The sequence below is a fragment of the Triticum dicoccoides genome, chromosome 4B (genome assembly GCF_002162155.2).
Source record: "Triticum dicoccoides isolate Atlit2015 ecotype Zavitan chromosome 4B, WEW_v2.0, whole genome shotgun sequence".
Classification (NCBI taxonomy): domain Eukaryota; kingdom Viridiplantae; phylum Streptophyta; class Magnoliopsida; order Poales; family Poaceae; genus Triticum; species Triticum dicoccoides.
In genome coordinates, this window is record NC_041387.1 from 26,885,033 (window position 1) to 26,891,344 (window position 6,312).

Genomic DNA, 6,312 nt, shown 5'->3' on the forward strand with positions numbered 1-6,312 from the left:
AAATGGATCTTTAAGAAGAAGACTGACGCTGACGGTAATGTAACTGTCTATAAAGCTCGACTTGTTGCGAAAGGTTTTCGACAAGTTCAAGGGGTTGACTACGATGAGACCTTCTCACCAGTAGCGATGCTTAAGTCTGTCCGAATCATGTTAGCAATTGCCGCATTTTATGATTATGAAATATGCCAAATGGATGTCAAAACTGCATTCCTGAATGGATTTCTGGAAGAAGAGTTGTATATGATGCAACCGGAAGGTTTTGTCGATCCTAAGGGAGCTAACAAAGTGTGCAAGCTCCAGCGATCAATCTATGGTCTGGTGTAAGCCTCTCGGAGTTGGAATAAACGCTTTGATAGTGTGATCAAAGCATATGGTTTTATACAGACTTTTGGAGAAGCCTGTATTTACAAGAAAGTGAGTGGGAGCTCTATAGCATTTCTAATATTATATGTGGACGACATATTGTTGATTGGAAATGATATAGAATTTCTGGATAGCATAAAAGGATACTTGAATAAAAGTTTTTCAATGAAAGACCTCGGGGAAGCTGCTTACATATTGGGCATCAAGATCTATAGAGATAGATCAAGACGCTTGATTGGACTTTCACAATGCACGTACCTTGATAAAGTGTTGAAAAGGTTCAATATGGATCAGGCAAAGAAAGGGTTCTTGCCTGTATTACAAGGTATAAAATTGAGTCAGACTCAATGCCCGACCACTACAAAAGATAGAGAGAAAATGAAGGGAGTTCCCTATGCTTCAGCCATAGGCTCTATCATGTATGCAATGCTGTGTACCAGACCTGATGTGTGCCTTGCTATTAGTTTGTCAGGGAGGTACCAAAGTAATCCAGGAGTCGATCACTGGACAATGGTCAAGAACATCCTGAAATACCTGAAAAGGACTAAGAATATGTTTCTCGTATATGGAGGTGACAAAGAGCTAGTCGTAAATGGTTACGTCGATGCAAGCTTTGACACTGATCCGTACGATTCTAAATCACAAACTGGATACGTATTTTTATTAAACGGTGGAGCTGTAAGTTGGTGCAGTTCTAAACAAAGCGTCGTGGCGGGATCTACATGTGAAGCGGAGTACATAGCTGCTTCGGAAGCAGCAAATGAAGGAGTCTGGATGAAGGAGTTCATTACCGATCTAGGTGTTATACCTAGTGCATCGAGACCAATGAAGATCTTCTGTGACAATACTGGTGCAATTGCCTTGGCAAAGGAATCCAGATTTCACAAGAGGACCAAGCACATCAAGAGACGCTTCAATTCCATCCGGGACCAAGTCCAAGTGGGAGACATAGAGATTTGCAAGATACATACGGATCTGAATGTTGCAGACCCGTTGACTAAGCCTCTCTCACGAGCAAAACATGATCAGCACCAAGACTCCATGGGTGTTAGAATCATTACTATGTAATCTAGATTATTGACTCTAGTGCAAGTGGGAGACTGAAGGAAATATGCCTAGAGGCAATAATAAAGTTATTATTTATTTCCTCATATCATGATAAATGTTTATTATTCATGCTAGAATTGTATTAACCGGAAACAATGATACATGTGTGAATTCATAGACAAACATATAGTCACTAGTATGCCTCTACTTGACTAGCTCGTTTATCAAAGATGGTTATGTTTCCTAGCCATGGACAAAAGAGTTGTCATTTGATTAACGGGATCACATCATTAGGAGAATGATGTGATTGACATGACCCATTCCGTTAGCCTAGCACTTGATCGTTTAGTATGTTGCTATTGCTTTCTTCATTACTTATACATGTTCCTGTAACTATGAGATTATGCAACTCCCGTTTACCGGAGGAACACTTTGTGTGCTACCAAACGTCACAACGTAACTGGGTGATTATAAAGGTGCTCTACAGGTGTCTCCAAAGGTACATGTTGAGTTGGCATAATTCGAGATTAGGTTTTGTCACTCCGATTGTCGGAGAGGTATCTCTGGGCCCTCTCGGTAATACACATCACTTAAGCCTTGCAAGCATTGTAACTAATGAGCTAGTTATGAAATGATGTATTACGGAACGAGTAAAGAGACTTGCCGGTAACGAGATTGAACTAGGTATTGGATACCGACGATCGAATCTCGGGCAAGTAACATACCGATGACAAAGGGAACAACGTATGTTGTTATGCGGTTTGACCGATAAAGATCTTCGTAGAATATGTAGGAACCAATATGGACATCCAGGTTCCGCTATTGGTTGTTGACCGAGAATAGTTCTAGGTCATGTCTACATAGTTCTCGAACCCGTAGGGTCCGCACGCTTAACGTTACGATGACAGTTTTATTATGAGTTTATAAGTTTTGATGTACCGAAGTTTGTTCGGAGTCTCGGATGTGATCACGGACATGACGAGGAGTCTCGAAATGGTCGAGACATAAAGATTGATATATTGGACGGATATATTTGGATACCGGAAAGGTTCCGGATGAGATTGGGAATATACCGGAGCTCCGTGAGGTTACCGGAACCCCCCGGTAAGTATATGGGCCTTATTGGGCCTTAGTGGAAAGGAGGGAGAAGGAGCAAAGGAGGCCCCCCCAAGCCCAATCCGAATTGGGAGGGGGGCCGGCCCCCCCTTTCCTTCTTCCCTCCCCTCTCTTCCTTCCCTCTCATACTCCTAATAGGAAAGGGGGGGGGCAAACCTACTTGGAGTAGGATTGCCCCCCCTAGGGCGCGCCTCTCCCCTTGGCCGCCCCCCTCCTCCTCTTCCCCTTTATATACGGGGGGGGGGCACCCCTAGAACACACAAGTTGATCTACGGATCGTTCCTTAGCCGTGTGCGGTGCCCCCCTCCACCATATTCCACCTCGGTCATATCGTCGCGGAGTTTAGGCGAAGCCCTGCGTCGGTAGAACATCATCATCGTCACCACGTCGTCGTGCTGACGGAACTCATCCTCGACGCTTTGCTGGATTGGAGCCCGGGGAACGTCATCGAGCTAAACGTGTGCTGAACACGGAGGTGCCGTACGTTCGGTGCTTGGATCGGTCGGATCGTGAAGACGTACGACTACATCAACCGCATTGTCATAACGCTTCCGCTTACGGTCTACGAGGGTACGTGGACATCACTCTCCCCTCTCGTTGCTATACCATCACCATGATCTTGCGTGTGCGTAGGAATTTTTTTGAAATCACTACGTTCCCCAACACCAACCTCTTTGTCGTCTGCTAGCGGACGTCATAGTTTCTTTGCCGTCAGCCAGCGGACGGCAAAGAGCTGGCTGATGGCAAAGACATTGTTTGCCATCAGCCACTTTTTTGCCGTCCGTTTTCGTGTGGCTGACGGCAAAGACCTTCTTTGCCGTCAGCCAGCGGACGGCAAAGAGTTGGCAGACGGCAAATAAGCTAATTCCATTAGTGCAAGGAGAAAAGTCCATGTCATGATCATCCACTTGCCACACAAATGTAAGGTTTTGAATGGTAAGGGTTGCCACGTCAGCTTGACAACTTAAAAAAAGTGACCAGTCCAAATGTTTTTTTAGATTGACTCACCGTGTTGAATAAACATGGGGCCTATAGGGAATTAACCAAACTGGTCATTTTAGTTTGGAAACGAATGCATGAGAGGCGAAGGTGTGTGCTGGAGTGGGGCATCGCGATGAGGGCGACTTGGAGACAAGACGCTTCAAACAGACGAAAATGGAGACCTTCAGTACAATATGTCTAAGCTTTAGGAGGAGGTCATCATCGAAGGGGCTCGCTAGAGCCAGAGATCGAGCGGTAGTGGTCATCGGAGGGGAGGAAGAAGATGAAGGACACCTAGGTTTGATCCCTTCCTCGGGAAGGCCCTAAACTTCATCGTGGAGCTACCAGGCATGGTCTTCAGGCTCAACGAGGTCGTTGGCCGTGTGAGCGGCGATGGCATTGTCAGGGACGTGCTCCAAGCACCACCCATGCACTCACTGCAGAGGACGAGAGAGAGAAACTCTGGGTTAGATGGAGGGAACTGGGGGTGATTCTAACACACCCAATGAATGCATATGGAAGCACAATGGTGAGTGAATTTTGCGACGAGGCGCATAGCTGGGCTAAGGATTGAGGAAGCAAACGTGACTGCAGGGGCATGGTTTGCTTCAATGAGGATATGAACGTATCAGTAATGTCTTGCCAACCGCGGTTGCGGAAGATTGGCTGGAGTGGTGGTTGCGTTCAGAGGTAGCTACCTAGAAGTGGTTTATTTCACGAACTCGAATCTCCTATCGGCGACACTATGATCGCATCTGTTGCAGATTTGGCAAGCGATAGTGGATGGTATAGGGGTGCCACATAATGGGAGGATCTCGCAAGTCAGTACACTTGAAAAACAAACATTTTGGAGGGATGGTTGTATGTCATGAGATGGCATGCTACGACCTACTCCATTCGTTCCACAATATAAGGTGTATTAGTTTTTTCAAAAGTTAAACATGTGCACATTTGACCAAGTTTTGAGAAAGGAAAAAAATCAATATCTACCATCACGAAATGTATTTTCATATTTTATTTTATTTGTACCATGATGATGATATTTTATTCTATAAATAATCTTGGTCAAGCATAAATAGATTTGGCTTGCACGAAAATTGATGCGCCTTATATTCCGGAGTGGAAGGAGTATTTCTCCGGCCATGATAGATGCACCCCCATGTGTACATTGACATAGCACTTGGACGTGTGATGTTGAAAAACTCAATGCTTATTTAGTCAACTAGATGCTGAGGCAATTCAGAATATCTCGATATGCACTATACGGCAAGAACATTTCTAGGCTTGACAAATGGCATGCCAGGTCTGCGTGTGTCGGAAGTATGGTTAGGATGCCTTGCGATATACACCCAATCATATTCTTCCATATCCGATATGCATCCAACAAAAAGAAGACGGAAAAGAGCATAATGATCTAGATCAGCCCACAAAAGACCACGTCTCGGTAACACACTCTATCACACCCATGTTTCAGATCACCAACACCCTCATGGGTTTCAACATCACAATACACATCTCATGGCTACAATTTAGATAAGGTTTCCCACACTCCAGCTTAACTTGAGACGACTTCAACAGTTGCAACAGTGGTAAGTGATAAAGAATTCAACAACCATGGCGCCATTGACGAGTTAGCAGTACTCTGTCCCTTGCCCCGCACTTGTCTTATCCAATGGCTCTATTGGTTCCCGCTCGACAAAGTTCTCATGTTTTTTTTCTTCAACATCAACAATGCTCTCCTTCACCAACTTAAGTAATTATTGGCACCCTCCAACTTGATATCAATGGGCATCAACTATAATATCTATACGGGCTTGATACAAAGGGATGGCTTCATTGCTTGAAGATGGTGCATCAGCTGAATTTGTAGCAGAGAAGTTAAACCATGTCCAGAGCTTGTTGAGTCATCAACCCTCCCCCATGGTTTAGTATACCAGTAATGCACTTCTCAAGCAAGAGACGAAGCAAAACTGCTCCCTACTGCGCTCAACAACATTTGTTTTCTTCAAATGGAAACAATGAAACCGGGTTGGAATACCTTTGCCTATGCATATTCTCGAGTAGCAAAACCCACGAACGAACTCCGCGTGTTGTTGGAACAATGCGTTGCCTTCCTCTTCACCGACTGACAAGGACACCTTTCCTCTGCCCAGACACACACACAACAAATCACCCATTTCCTTCTCGGCTCTCGTACGCAACAAGCAGACCCCCCTGGCTTCTTCTTTGGAAGCCACGCACGACCACACCCACGTCCAGATGTCTCCCTTCACCGCCACGTCCCAACGACACATGTCGTCGTGCTCGCTGTCCCTCCGCACCTTCGCAGCACATCACGACAACATCTCCAACTAGACCCATCACCCCCTCCTCGCTCGTTCCCCACCCGCACTCGTGCATCCAGACACGAGCGCCCGACACCACACAACCGATCAACTGCCGATGACATCCCGAACCCTACACCGCCTCAAACGATTTTTTTTTTTTGGAAAGAAAAGAAACAACAAAAAGAGAAGAAAAAAAGAGAGGAACCCGATCGATTTCTAGGAAACGTGGACGAGGAACCGAAAGCAACCAGAAAGAAAGAAAGAAAGAAGGAAAGCAGGGTCTACACCTAAGCGAAGAGAAATCTGATGATGGCATAATTAGCAACGAACAATGGTGAGCTGTGGCGTGCGCTGCCCCGGTTTTGATAACCATGCCGCGGGCCACACCCCCTCATACCCCCCCGGGCCCCGCGTCCAGTGTCTGTCCACGGCCCGCACGACTCCACTCCCCCATAGCCTACCGAATACCGTACGCCCT